Source organism: Papaver somniferum, chromosome 11 (assembly GCF_003573695.1).
Source record: "Papaver somniferum cultivar HN1 chromosome 11, ASM357369v1, whole genome shotgun sequence".
In the NCBI taxonomy this organism is placed as follows: domain Eukaryota; kingdom Viridiplantae; phylum Streptophyta; class Magnoliopsida; order Ranunculales; family Papaveraceae; genus Papaver; species Papaver somniferum.
In genome coordinates, this window is record NC_039368.1 from 130,298,745 (window position 1) to 130,315,225 (window position 16,481).

At 34.6% G+C, this 16,481-nt stretch overlaps 1 long non-coding RNA gene across 1 annotated transcript; it reads right to left on the reverse strand.

Moving 5' to 3' along the window:
- Positions 1–10,788: 10,788 nt before the first annotated feature.
- LOC113323412 lies at positions 10,789–11,844 on the reverse strand. Its single transcript, XR_003347590.1, has 2 exons — positions 11,272–11,844; positions 10,789–11,173 (listed from the first exon to the last, which is right to left on the reverse strand). It is a non-coding gene; the product is annotated as an uncharacterized LOC113323412 (long non-coding RNA).
- Positions 11,845–16,481: the final 4,637 nt, after the last annotated feature.

Here is a 16,481-nt window from a genome sequence, read left to right on the forward strand (position 1 = left end):
CCCAAATCTGCGAATTTTACTATTTCTTCTCCTTCTATTTATGTTTCCCCTTCTTCATCTTCCTCTTTCTTATTGGAATCCCTTTCTCTCGATAAGAAAGATTTGGACAATATAAAATTTTCTTCTCAAACTTTACTTGACATCATCAACTCTGCTCAGTCATCCACCAATGATCCTCACAAAATTCGTATTTGTTCTGCTTTAAGTAAACTTTTATGTGAATTTCCTACTAATAAAGCTACAAGAGATGAGATCCATTCTCAAATTGATCCAAGTTTTCATACCGCTCTAGATGTCTTGGTAAGTACCTTTTGTATATGTTTCCTTGATTATAATATCTTAATTATATATCCTTACTTTCTTTCTTCCTCAGGAATCTCATCGTCGAATGATTTTGACTGAAGGGTGTTTTAAATCTAGTTGCTTTCAACTAGAACTTTCACACCAGAACACTCTTTTAGAAAAGGAAGTTGGTAAACTGAAAGGAGAACTCCAAGTTGCAATCCTTGATTCTGAAGGTCTTCGCAACCAGAACCAAAAACTTAGAGGTATTTTTATTTTTACTTATTGCCTCTTATAGTATATTTATTCGCTTATCCAACACTTTTTAAACCTCTCCATGCATTTATTAAGATTTAAACCAGAAGCGAGTTGCAGAGAGATTCACCTTTCAATTTCTTGTTGAAGATATTCGTGCGAATAATGAGAAGATGCAGATTCAATTAAATCAATTAAATAACCAACATTCATATTCACTTGACCCGATTATTAATCTAACTCATGAGATTAGTCATCTTAATCAAGAGATTCAAGTATTAAATGCTCAGATTTCCCACATGTCTAAATTGTTATATAGTGATGATTTAAGACATCAAACCTTATCAAAAAAAGAATCATACTCTTTCTATGGAGAAACACTCCTTTTTAAAGAAAGAGGCAATGTTTTCGCATCAGTAATTAATCCTCCAGAAAATAAATGATGATCAAGAACAAGCTCTTCGTTCATTAGAAGTTCAGCACGAAGCATCGTTTAAGGAATTAAACACCCAGAATGAAAAAATCATCCAAAGTAAAATAAATTTGACTGTGAAGATGAACCAACTTCGAGAAGAATATGATCAACTGAATCATGCTCATGATGACCTTAATAAAAAGAATAATTCCCTCTCTGCTAATAAAAAGAATATTCGATCTCGTCACAATTGGTTAGTTGGTGATGATTTCGATAAATCTGTGGAAAGTATGAAGAATAACACTCTTTCCTTTTCTAAATTCTGCGAAGGTAGTCATCTAGAGTTAACTTCCTTAAATTTCTAATCCTTTTATTTATTTCTTCGAATTTTGCTTTCAAATTATGATTCCATATTAATATTTACAGAGTCTGAAATAATGAATCAATCCACTATTTCCCAGTTGAGATCTGACTTAGCTAAAGTTCGCAAGGATCGTACGAACCTGTAAATTACTTATACGAATATTGAGGTTTCTCTTACTGCTTCTTGAGACCGAGAGCGAAGAAGATTCGCATATCTTCAAAATTTCGCAGAAATCAATGCCAGAAATGTTGAGAAAGAAGTTATTCGCAAGGCTCATGTTAATGCTCAGACTTTAGTTAATCAAATCCTTATGAGCAATTTTCTTTCTCCAGTAACTGTCCCTACCCTTAATACAAGCGAAGACGAGAAGTATCCAGAGCCAGATAGTGACTATGAATTTGTAAGCGTTAATGAAAAAGATCATGAGAATGACAAATCTGGCAATGTGGATTCTGTTGATAATTCTAATGCTAAAGTTAAGGAACCCAATCCAAATCACAAGATTGACCAGAAATGTCTTTGATTGAACAATATTTCGATACACTTTGAACTTGTTTCTTAAACAAGAAAGATAATATCTTTTTATTCTAACTCCCATACTTGCCTCATATTATATATGCCTTGTAAGAAACAAGTATACGAGTTATATTGATCCTGCTATTTTTTTGCAAATTCCCTGCAAAACAACATTAGTTTATATATAACTTTTCTCATGAGGTCTTATGTTGCCTTCCTAAGTAAAGGTCTTATTTGGCCTTAATTTATCTTTTGTTTTTGTGCGACGAGATCGCAGGCTGTCGTTACACCTAAATGTAAGGACCCGTTGATTTCGCCTTATCATATTCTTGTATTATTGCCTCTTCAGGTTTTTCTTGTGCGTAAATGTGAAAAGCCTTAATACTCCCGTGAGTAAAAATCCTCATGAAATTTACGTCTTTTGACACAATTAAACTCCCTAATGGAGGGTGTCGTCCTTATATTCCCCCTGGTTGTCCCTTCAAGGAAGCTTACCTCTACCGGGTTAAGGTTGGATCCTCCCATCCGGTAATACACCAACCAATTGATTTCGCAGCCTCTTATCCCTTCACCGATAAGGTTTATGGTTACGAAACCGCACCCTAAGTGGGGTATCTTCGTACCGAGAGCATCATAGTCAGGTCTTGTCAAGAGTGGTAAGGTACGCTCCAGACGCCCCGGGAACTCTTGACTCAACCGTGTACCTCGGCGCCCTGATCGAGTTTCTGCACTCCTCAGGAAAAATCTTATTACCCCAATCTTTCGTTTTAGGTGTCTTTCCTGGATGGGAATTTTCGTTTTTCTCACCCCAAATCTCCATGAATCAAGTTCCAGGGTCGATGTATCTTTCCCCTGAGTCATGCTTACTAGGTTTTCCCTGATTATGACGTGCGTTATGTCTTATCTTTTGCCTCTTTCATTTATACGAACTAGGTTGCATGCCACATTCGGATGCCTAGCCTTCCTAATTAGAGTTTTTATTTTTGTTGCCTTTTATCATGGTCTTACTTCAAGGTCTTACATTTGCCTTGTTCTGATGAAAGAACTTCTTGAGAATGAACGAAATCTTCAAACTTGTTTATTGAATTGAATATTACATCCATGTTCAAAAAATTTGAACTCACATTCTTAACTTCGCATTCCTTTCACCTGTGCGATTTACATCGCATGTATTCATGGATAATATTTCTTGAAATATAACCTATTCCAAGGACGATCTAATTTTCGTCCTACATCTCTTCCTTCAAGATCCCCCAACTGACAAGCTCAATTTCCAAGTATTCTTTTTATTATATATGGTCCGTCCCACTTCTTTTCTAACTTCCCATCTCCTCCTTTTTGATAAATCGGTATTTCTCGCAACACTAATTCTCCTAGTTGAAATTCTCTTATCTTAACCCGTTTATTGTATTCTCGAGCTAATATTTTTTGATAATTTTCCATATGTTGTAGAGCGATCTCTCTAGCTTCTTCCAGATCATACAGTTTTGTTAAAATTAAATCCGCACTTAGATTCTTCTCCCAAGCTTCTTTCTTTGTAGTAGGGATAATGACCTCTATTGGTAACACTGCTTCTACCCCATATGTTATACAAAAAGGTGAAATTCCTGTCGCTTTCCCTCCTTGTTGTTCTGTATGCCCACAATATATTATTTACTTGTTCGCACCACCCTTTATTATGTCCTTCCAACTTCTTCTTTAATGTGTCTGCGATCGTTTTATTGGTTGCTTCTACTTGTCCATTACTCTGCGGATATAGAGGGGTAGACTTTCCACTTTAAATTTTGAACGCATTGAGTAGCATCTCTATATTCTTGCCCTCAAATTGTTTTCCATTATCAGATACTAAGTGTGCAGGGATTCCAAATCTTCATATGATATTTTCAAAAATAAACGTGAATATGTCTTTATGACGAATATGTTGAACTGCTTTTACTTCTGCCCACTTTGTGAAATAATCTGTTGCGACAATTAAATATCTTCTTTGTCCTGTTCCTGGTATAAAAGGACCAACAATGTCAATTCCCCATTTTCCGAATGGCCATGAGTTTGCCGACGTGTTTAGCATTGCTCCCGGTGCGTGTATCTTCTTCCCATGGCGTTGACACTCTTCACATCGTCTTGATACTTGTTTTGCATCTGCATACATGTACGAACAATAATATCCTTGTATCTTCACTCTATATGCAAGTGATCTTCCTCCACTATGGTTTCCAGCATCCCCATAATGTAATGCTTTTAATATTTCCATTCCTTCTTTTCGCGTGAGGAATCTAAGCGAAGGTCCAAGAAATAATCTTCTATACAGAATGCCATCCCTTAATTCATAATTCGTCGCACGACTTTTTAACTTGTGTGCTTCTAATCTTTTTCTTGGTAGCTCTCCCTTGTCTAGATATAAATGAAGCTCGGTTCTCCAATCTTTGTCTTCGTTCATTTTTTCTCCTTCCTTGTCTTCTACTATGATCACATCTGTTTCTGTTTCGTCTTCTTTCTTTATAGATGGTAAATAGAGCGTTTGTATCTTTATATATCGTGCAACTGGATCTATTAACATGGAGGGTATGAAAGCCAATGCGTGAAAAAGCGGGGGTCTAACAACACCACCCAATATTTCACTTAGCAATCTGTATGGTAAAACTCCAATATACCTTTTATGAGAATCAACTAGACGGTCAGACTCAATCAATAAAAAGATATATCAAAGAGTTTATATCTCAATCTCTCGATTTGATTTCTACTCAAGCTAAAATCAATAGCGAGTCTTTATCAAAGAGAGATAACTTGGACGGTACCAAAGACCAATGTCCAAGGATCAATCAACTACAATCAACAACCAAAAGTTGGATTAGAGAAGTTGATGATCACGAACACACAACCTGTATTATTTCTATTATATAAAATATAATGCGGAAAAGAAATAACACAGACACCAGAAGTTTTGTTAAAGAGGAAACCGCAAATGCAGAAAAACCCCGGGACCTAGTCCAGATTGAATACACACTATATTAAGCTGCTATAGACACTAGCCTACTCCAAGCTAAGTTCAGACTGATCTATAGTTGAACCCCTACCAATCTCCCACTGATACAAGGTACAGTTGTACTCTTACGCCTCTGATCCCAGCAGGACACTACGCACTTGATTCCCTTTGCAGATCTCACCAACAACAAAGAGTTGCTGCAACCCAAAATCACAGACTTGATAATAAACGAATCTGACTCACACAGAAAAGTATATCGAAAGGATAAATCTGTCTCCCACAGATAAACCTTAGGTTTTTTTCCGTCTTTAGATATAAAATGAAGGTAACGAGAACCAATTGATAATCCAGACTTATATTCCCGAAGAACAACCTAGATTAATCAATCACCTCTCTACAATCCTTCCTGACTACACAAGCGGATTGTCGATGAATCAGAAATAGTGAGACGAAGATGTTTGTGACTTCTTTATCTTGCCTATTAGAGAACTCTCACGATCTCAAGCCAATCAACCGATTGTACTCGTACGATAGAAGATGCAAGATCAGATTACACAACTACGATAAAAGTAGTATCGGTCTGGCTTCACAATCCCAATGAAGTATTTAAGTCGTTAACTCTAGTTTAGAAAAGAAACTCAAGAGTTAATGGAGATCGACTCTAGCGAGAGCACTAGTAGCACACAGACGTGTGGGGATTAGGTTTGCTCAATGCTAGACGTCTCCTTTATATAGCCTTCAAATCAGGGTTTTGCCTTAGGTACAAAGCAATCCTTATTCACCGTTAGATGAAAACCTGATTTAGATTCAAGCCAATATCTCTCAACCGCTAGACCGAAAGACATAGCTTGTCGCACACACTTGGGTACACGTTTACTGGGTTCGTGAAAACCATGCCCAAACGAGTACACGTATGTTGGTTCAACATGATAACACAAAATGTCAACCATATGAGCATCTCATATTAATCATGTTCTTCTTCACCATAACTAGTTCAATTGACTCAAATGAACTAATTAAGAGTTGTTCAATTGCTATGAGATCTTATGTAACTACACAAGACACAATTGAAACAAATATGATTTGATTCGATTCGATTAGAATCGACTCATGAACATTATAGACACGGTTTGCATAAAGCATACCTTAATAATTAATGTTTCATGTTCAAAGCACATCTTTAGATCATAACCTCTTAAGCTCAAAAACAATTTCGCAAACTTAAGATAATTGGTTGAGTTTTCCAAACTCAGCAGAAATTCTCGGGTCGAGAACTTCCCCCAGTCCGCGGACTGAGTTCGCAGAAACTTAGCACACAAACGAGTTTTGGAAATCCCGGCAGAAATTCTCGGTCGAGAACTTCCGTCCGTTCGCAGACTGAGTCTGCGGACTGGGTTCGCGAACTTGGCAAGCCAATTCCACAATCCTACCGATTTCTCTTGATCATCAAAGTTCGAAAACTTCGGTTCAAGGAATACATGGTTATATAATCTAAACTCTCATTTCAATCATTGAAACCTTCTCAGAGGGCGATATTCAGTTGTGAAAAACAACAAACCTTTCTCGTCAGAGCAATTTCCAAACTGATTGAAACTTTCATGACTTTCGTCACTAGGTGAAGATAAACCTGATCAAAGCGAAACGCTTTACCAACACATGATTCGAGTAAAAGATAAGCAATGAATACTCAGCTCGAAATATCAAGTGTATATGATCTAGTCTATATAACATACGACTTTTGTCTCATATGAAGTAGGAGAAGAATAAATAGACTTTCGAGTGATAGATAAGTTCAAGTCTTCACATACCTTTTTGTTTGATGAAGTTCCACGGTTCCTTGGTGTAGATCTTCGTCGTTGTCGTTGAATCACCATGAAGTCCTTGAGCTCAACTACACTTTTCCTATCCTAGTCCAAGACTTAGCTAATAGGCTAGAAATCAAGACTTTATAGTTTTGATCACTAACATTGACAAACATGCTTGATATAGCAACGCATGCGAGATTGACCGAGCTATGCTCTAACAATCTCCCCCTTTGTCAATTTTAGTGAAAAACTATTAATACATATGGAATATAAAAAAGATAAACTTTAGTGGCTCCTATTCCATAGTCTAATCTTCAACGTTCCTTGAAATCTTCGTCCTTCCAAGTACTCCAATGATCCCAAATGTTGTAAGTTTAGTATCACCGTTGTTGAATATCCATAGCTATAACAATGAGAGAAATCGAGATTCTAGATCATTATTATACAGTTTCATAGTATTATTATGAACATCAAAGTCCAATTGCATCACGACTTTAACAATAATACTATGGTGATATGTATCACTCCCCCTTAGTCAATACTCCATCTCAATCATGGAAACCACTCCCCCTTACACAATGATCCGAAAACCATATGTATTTGTGGTGTGACCTACAATATTTCTTCCCCTTTTTGTCAATAAAATTGGCAAAGGTACAAGAATGGGTTCATAATGAAATTTCCACAAGAGAAATTTCATGACCAAAAGAAAGACAACATATCATCTTAATTTAGATGCAACCTTATAGCCGAAGCTAACAACATTCATCAAGGAGTTTTAAGACGCAAGATAACCCCTATAAAATTCCATAGCCGCACTCACCGCAAGATATTACCATTAAGCACAAGTTCAAAAGATCTCTCCCCCATTTGATGTCATTCCCAAAGGAACAACAATATCGACCTTAATTTCGAAAGAAAAGAAGGATTTTTTTTTTTATACCAAAAACCAAGAATGATTTCTTATATCAAAAACTCAACCAAAATACTCACAAGTAAACCCATGAGTAATCTAATTGAATTACGCAATTAAATCAAAACCACAAAAGTGATCAATTTAATTGAAAGTGCTCAACATAAGTAAACTCACGGAGCAACATGCTACGACTAAGTTAATCATATGGAGGTGACTAACTTAACCGTTCAAGTACTCAACATAAGGAAAACCTTACGGAATACACGACTACATTAAGCAATAAAACATGATTGTGTAGCCTTTCATATACTCAACACAAGAAATTGTGGAATATATGAAAACTCAATTAGATTAATGACAAGAGAACCTATAATTAATCTAATCGGAATACAAGCAAATAACTAAACTAATCACCGAGGTAATCAATTTAATTATTTTGGGCTCAACATAAGAGATTATGAAACCCCGACTAAGATTATCATGGAACATGACCATCTTAACCGCACATGTACTCAACATAAGAAGAAAAACTTATGGAGTACAAAACTAAATAACCAAACTAGTTTATTAATTTAGTTCCTAATGCTCAACATATAGCATCTTACGGAACAACCAACAAAGCCAAGGTTAATCGACTTAGTTGTAAGGTGCTCAACATAAGACACACAATGAAGCCTTCACGGTAAAACATAATAAAATGGATCAATGAAGATCAATATCGTGGATAACATACAAGGATCTATTCTTTCTTTGCATCATTATATGCATAACAACATAATAGACTTTATCCTTGTCATACAAAAGATTTAATCCTATTTTCTATCAAAACATGATTGCATAGGCATAAATTGTGTATATGTCAAAAGTCCATTCGTCCTTTCATCAATACGAATATCAATTCATGAACGACTTTACTATTGACCGCAATATAGGACCTTCAAGTTCACGGACGTAAACAATACATATCCCATAAAAAATATTGCAATATAACAAACCAAGAAAATACTGCAATAATCATCATCCTCCAAATATTTTTAGAATTTAATACCAATAAACCTAAAAAATAACATAAGAAGATGAAAAAAGATAATAGCTATGTGTAGTCACAATCATCGCTATTCAAAGCACTAGTTATTCTTCCAACTAAACCAAAAAGAATACATAATAGTTATCTAAACCTCTTGAAAATCATTTCACTTACTTTGAATATTCTTCTCGTATTCCCTATATTCTTCAAGCTCATCTTCGATTAGGTCAATCCTTGATTCAAGACTATCCATTTTCTCTTCAAGTCTTTTGGAAGAAACTTCAAGTTCATTTTTCAGAGCACGAACTTGTTCCAAGACGAGATTCATTGTTAAAGAGAGCTTATCAAACTGAGAGACAGTAAGGTTCTCATCAGAAGAAGAAGAGACATGTTTGTCATAGCATGTCTCATTATCAGAAGAGTCGAGACGAATCTTCTTTCAAGGAAACAAAACCGTCCATACATCACTTTCTTTACTTGAAAGACTAGAGGAGGACATGGTAGAGAAGATGAAATGATAAAGAAGAAGAGGTTGAGCTTAAAAAGAAACCAGGGAGTAGAAATCCCAGAAACACCCTTTTTAACAAACCCTAACAGAAGTTAGTTTTCTGAAAATATGGAGCCGTTTATGAACACGTCCTGGTAAGCACACACAGATATATCACAGTCCTCTTGTATATCATGATCCTTGTGTAAGAGGAAGAAATGAAAGAACCATTTTTCAACAAGATTACTGAACACAAGGCTTCCAGTCCAAGTTTGGACTAGGATAAATCCTGCAGAGAGAGAAATCACTCAATGTACTAGGTTTCTGCTTACCCATTTGAGAAAGAGAATTACGAAGGACTTTCCTATCAAATGTACGTAATCACAGTTTTAAGAAACTTGATTGTTGATCTTTTCCAATATAACAACTTGGCACCATCATTACCCACGAACAGACTAGGCTTCACATTTCTCATTACAGAGTAAAGGTACTCGACTATCGCCTTCTGTCCAGGTGAGACAAAGAGAAGCGCAATTTCGAGTGGTGTATATCCATCGTCAATGCGTATCTGATCCAACTTAGAGTTCTTACTTACCATACTGATTACAGCTTCTGTGTTTCCACGAAAAGCTGCAATATGAAATGCAATGTCACCACCAGAATTAGTACTTGTCTTATATTCAAGTATGTCTGGTGTCGTGAGTTTCATAATCTCTTCTATAAACGGCATGTCGACGTTCCAAGTTACAGCCTTATGCAATATTGTAAATAAGTCTTCACATATCGCTTCTTTGATCACTTCAGGATTGTTCCTAAGATACTCGGTAGCCTTTTCCAATTTATCTTCCCTTAATGCTTCCAATAGGAGGTCGTGTTTAACAAAAACAAATTTAGCCCGATAAACCTCCTCCAAATCTTAACGCGACATGCATCAGAAGTCGTATATATATCAAAACTAAAAAACTTAATTATTTTAAGCATTAATTAGAAATTTATGAATATACAGTGTATAACTTACTTGGTTTAAATGGTTGCTCATCATCATTACCGTCAAGATCAACTATGATCTCTTTATTAGCATTGTCGACCATATCTATTTCTGGTAAGGATACGGCAATAAACTAAATTGTTCAAAACAATCCATGACTATCAAATTATTTATAATTCTTGACAACACGAATTTTCAAGAAAATATATATCATCTATTCTGCTAGTTGTATATTTTTTGTTTGTAAGGTTTGATTATACACTACAAGAAAAATCGGATTAAGCAACTAGTCGATTTTGGTAGCTAGAGCCCGTTTTTGGTCGCTCAAAGGGTTTGACCGACTTAAAGTGGCACTCGCTCCGTGGTTGGAAGAGGTGGGATATGTAAAGACTTGGAGCAGCTATGCAATCGCTCAAGACATGTTTCAACTACATACAGCGAGCAAATAAAGTCATCGGTTTAAATCTACTCCAACTATGTTTGAGCGAGTGATAGGGTAATTGCTCTAAATTTACTCCAACCACCCTTAGCGAGTAATAAGGTCATTGGTCTAAGTATAGTCCAACTATCCTTGAGCGATTAACATGTTTAGGTATATCGGTTTTTGAAGTATAAGTTTGAGCGACTAATCTGAAGTTAGTTGCTCAAAATATCCTGGTACCGTATATTCCGACGTTAGCCGATTTCAGTGATTAACAAAATGGAATTAAAATTGATACAGAATATAAGATAAAAAGATATGAACCGAAATAAAGTAAATCAAGTAGTCAACTTTATTATCTAATAAAATTCAATTTACATAATCATTTTTTTACAAGGAAAATAAATAAATAAATTACAATTTCACTTTTTATTTTTTAAGGGAATAATATAAAATACAATCTCCATCAAAACAAAATTACAGAAATAAAATTCAATTTCTTAAAATTATAACAAAAATTACAATCCCATCAAAACTCGTGGACAAAGCTGAAGCACCACCATCACCGTCCTTTGAAATCACTGGAGAAGCTTAGAAACAAGATTCATACTGGTGAAGCCTAATATCATCCTGATCTGTATTTCTAGCTCTGATTTTGAGATGAATACTCATTCCAGATCTAGTTCCTTCAAAAATAAATGATGAACTTTGGTCCTGCATATATACAAACAAGAAAATTCAAAAAAAAAGAACTAATTGGAGGAAATCGAATTCAATCAAAAACAAGATCAATTACTAAATAAGAAACCAACCATTAAAATCTGATATCTTGTACCATTTTCAACTTAAGCTAGCTGATCGGAGCAAACCTTACCTGGTAATTTGTTCATTCAAAAAACGAAAAAAAAAAAATTAAACCCATTGAGAAAATCAAAAAATCCCAACACAACCATGTTCATATAGATTTGAAGTAATTTATGGCCCAATTCCTAATTACAGACAAATCTTAAAGAAAAAATAATTATGAAGAGAGATCGAAGCATAGATAAGCAGATTAATACAGAGGAAGAAGAAACGGAACTCTGGTACTTGAATACCATTATTAATACAACCATCAAACAAAACTCAAACTTTTAATGGATAAATTAAACCAACATTCAAGATCTGAATCTTTCATTTCCGTTTTAGTAAGAAGTAAGACAAATAACAAATAAAATAAATTATCATTAAATCCAAATATATGAACATCAATTAACAACTTTTATCATTTAACAGGAGATCTACTAAGACAGTAAAGACGATGAAGAAGATGAAAAGATTGGGAGAGGGAGGCGCATGAACGAAGGGTTCAACTTGTTTTAAGAGAGAGAGAGAAGGAAGTGAAAGAGAGCTGCTGAAATGAGTGGATGGAAAAGGATTAGGGTTTCTATAAGCTTTCTATAGAGAGGCCAAATACAGACCGTAAGATTAGATAGAAATTGACGGATGAGATTTAGCTCATTTTTCATGTCACGAGACTTGCTTCAAGTTAGTTCTTGCCGCACATGTGCACCCCAAGGACACCTTTCTATGGTCAATCTGCATGAGTTTTTCTTATGACTTACTATCCGTTGGATTATACATTTTAGTTTTCTATTGGTTGTACGAATATCATACGGATCATGATTGTCATCTTCCAGGTGAATTTGTGTTTTTTTTTTTTTTTTTTTCTGACTTGAATTTTTGTGTTTCTTCATACATCCATATATTCAAGTAACTTGTGATAATTTCACCGTTTATAGAGACTTAACCATTTTTCATATATAATATTATTTTACCGCGTAAATTGATAAATACCTTAACCGATAAATCGTTATAGATTCGAGGGACAGTTACGAGAAAGAATCCGATAACCATGATTCCTATGATATAAATGAAATCAATCTCTGAATTTTACGAAAACCTTAAAATTTTTAAATTTATATAGTTCAGATTACTTGATAATTTTTTTTGTATTAGTGGAACTCCGCTAATTTTGATAATTGATCATTTGTTCTTGTCTTCGGTAATGAAGTACAATCGTCTTAGCCAAGGTGCAATGCTGGTCACCTGATATATTTTTAGACTTAGAACTACATTTTTAGCACTAAGCAATTTTATTGAGTCACATGATAAATTTGGGCCATATCAGAGGACCTCACTCACGGAGAACATACAAAAGCTTTGGAATATTATTTAATTTCTATAGGATTTCATTGGTTTCTCATGTTATCAATCGTTTTAAACGAATTTCCATCGACCTTAGTCAGTTTCACTCATATATATATATATATATATATTTATCTTATCCAATATCGCTCGACCTTACTCGATGTCTTTTGGATTCCATAAGTTTAAGTATGTGGATGGTTACCTATTAATTCAAGTCGAAACGGCGTCCACTTCACTTAGTTTTGTTTGTTATCCATCAATCTTACCAATTTCGGTCGCCTCACTCGATTTGAATCGGATTTCATTTTTTTCCCAGCTATCCATTATTTAAACCGAATATATTCGCAAAATGCAGAAGAAAAGAAACACGGTTGTCCAAAGTGATGGAGAATTGCCGCCCAACTCGATGCAATTGCCTCAATTCAAAATGATGGATTTTCGGTTTCTCCAATTTTACTCAAATTTGTTCCCACTTCATTACAACTCCACTCAAATTGGTCCAATTTGAATTATTCGTGGCCTTAAATACTGTGAAAGCAGTCATTTAGTCTTATGAACAAGAAACCAACGGATTTATGAAACTCCATCGTAAAAAGTTCATAATTATTTTTTGATCATTTTAGTAATAAAAAAAATCACTAAGTGTTAGTTTAAGGAATATAGCCTTTTTCCGCGTCTCTCCGACCAAAACATGGACAAAAATATCTTACTTCGTTAATGTTCAAGTAGAATATCATAACACTTATCTTATATAAAAAAGATATCGAGTTCTTGGATCGACAACCTTAAATGGCCACGACAAGAAATGGATATAATATCAAACAATTTAGCTTATATATAAAGAAATTCGAACTGTACTTACCAATTCTTGGATCGGAGAGCCTAAATGGCTATGAAAAGTTGTATGCCTATAAAATCTCTTCTTTTTTTAGATAAGTTGGTACTTATCGTATATTTGTTACAAAAATATCCTTTTCTATTCTCATATATATATATATCGGTCTTTGTCGTAAGTCTCGAGGCAAACCTTGAAATTATCATTTTACCCTTTACCCAAATTTTCTGGTAAAATAACTGTTTATGAAATTATGGAGCGGCCAAGACCTGAGTATCCTCATAGTGTCGTAAGCTAGGTGTCTTGACTAGTTATGCCTTCCCAAAGGTTGAACATCTTTATTGTGAGAACTGAGTTTTATTCTTATAGAACTCAGTATGCTCAGATGGCGCTTCACTTGGCCGTATTGAGTTTTTCAGCTCGAATTGAATCAATTGCTCCTCATACATTGGTCTTCGTCATAAGTCTTGAGGCAAACCTTTAAATGACCATTTTACCCTTTCCATATTTTCCTGGTAAAATGACCGTTTTAGCCTAGCCTGGAAGTTGATGGAAATAAATATTATGTCGTCGATTTGTAAATATATAAAATGGCTATTTTACCCTGGGTCTAAATTTTTTTCCTAGAAATGACTATTTTGCCCTTCGTCGAAATTTTTGGATCTAAATTACGTATCTACGGTAGAAAATATTACGACAGAAATTTTTATAAGGAGGAAATAAATAAACTGGGAAAATATTCATGCCAATTTTGGCTATAAGACGATTCCAAAATATTGTCAAAGGGCTGAAATTCGTAGTTCAATCTCGGTGATGCAAGACTTGGGAAATGATATTATTTATGGAAATAAGATTAACTGCATAAGGTTTACTAATTATACTCGGTAACCAATGTCACAAATCGAAAAATGTCAATTCACCATCCGTAATTACTAAGAAATTAAGATAGCTTTGGTATTAATCAGCACGTTAGAATTATACTGGAATCCATGGATTTATTTGGTTATTTAGCAAATAAACCAAATTTTTATCGACTTCCCTTGATTCCATTTGTTATTCGTCAATCTTATCCGATGTCGGTCGACCTCACACAAATTGGCCGAGCTGATTTCTAAAATTGATCGACCGAGATCCATAGATTTTTTGACGAAAGGGATTACCGGTATAATTTTAAAATTTTCGAGGTTTTGATAAAACACCTAAATCGATTTCATGTTAAATCATAGGAATCATATTTTTTCGATTCTTTCTTTTTGCTGTCCCTATTTTTTTCTTATCACGAAATTAGGATATAAATAGCATTTTAGGTCAAAAAGAACAAGCACTATGATTTTTAAAATTTATTCGGTCAACAGAAAGCTAAGAATTCCTAGATAATGATAGGAAACAAATTCGATAATTATAATCGATTTTCAATTATATAAAATTTCGGCTAATGTATTAGAAGTTAACGGGAATGAACCGGTGAATTATCATCTTCGAAAATATGTATAACATATAAAAGTTGGATTGAATACTAGTATACTATGAATGTGTATAAATCAATTGAATGAAAATGATTAGAAAAATGAGAAAGAATGGGAAATGTCTTCTTAGACCATCGATCTGATAAAACACCAAAAATTACTTAAAAAGACTTTGATCCAAGATAAAATAAAAAGTTATGCACCAACGAATCAATGAAGATTTTATTTGGAAATCATATCAATAAGTATTCATTAATTACTAAGATAGATTTAAATTATATACGCAAAACAAAATGTTAGATCACTACAAAGATGACCGAATTCGAAATCATCACGAATTATATGTGTGAAAACAAAATGTAAATCGGAAATGATTTATACACTCGGCGGTGTATGCACTGTGTAGATGAGGGTGGGGCCGATTACTGTCTCACTCCCTATCCCAATGTTCAGAGCCATTCCTGGAGCGTCAGATTTTCCCGAAGTGCAATTCACGGTACTCTTCTTCGTTTATAGCAAAGTTGAATGTAAATTGATAAAAGATAATATCATGATCCTAATAGCATTAATCTGGCCAATACGAAGCGATAAATTATAATCCATGGATATTAACTCAAAATGAAAGCTCATACGGATTGCCACTTTGTCCAACATCTACAAGTTGTTTTTGAATTGGGAAACTTTTTATGCGGCAAAATTCAATTGTTTTGAATTAAAGGTTTCTTTTTTCGCGGCAAAATTTCCCACCACTTTCTGCGAAGAAACTTACAGCCACGTGTTTGCTTCTCCTTCACGTGTTTGCTTACCCTTTTTCGGTCCAACGAAGACTTGATAGTTGACTGCTCATCCTTCACGTGTTTGCTTAAAAAGAATGTTTACTTTTTACTGAAGTGGAACGGTACAATAGAGCAAAGTAACAACTAACAATGTTTCTATGAGATGATATCTTTATATTTTAGAAAATCTACCATTCATTTTTTAAAACCATCGTCAAGAACGGTACAAATTATAGTTTGGGCATACATATATCCTTAAAACAAATTTTACTCACCACAAACTGATTCTATTTACTACATAACTACATTTAGAATGGCCAAAAGAAAAAACTTAGTAAACAGATCACAAATTTTAAAATTCTGGCTTATCTTTGTTGTGACTAAGACTTGGTTGCTGAGATAGGATTGTACCAACCAAACAATTTTTGAATTGCTGCCTCATGGTGCCTCAAAGTAAATAGCCATTCAAGCACTTTTGTAGTTGCTGTGGGTAACTTGAAAAAGTGATGGAGCAACCGAACACCCTTATTGGTCGCTAAGAAATAGTGGACATAAATTTACAGCAAGCAAACCCACTGGTAGTTGTAAACTTGGTCGCTTGACCATTAAAGCGAGTAAAATTTTGGGTGCTTGCTAAGATTTTAGTCGCTTAAGCCATGTTTTCTTGTAGTGATAATTTTCTGAGACCAAATTAAAAATGAACAATTAAAATAGATGTGTACCTTGTTGTTTATGATTATCATTACTAGTAGTGG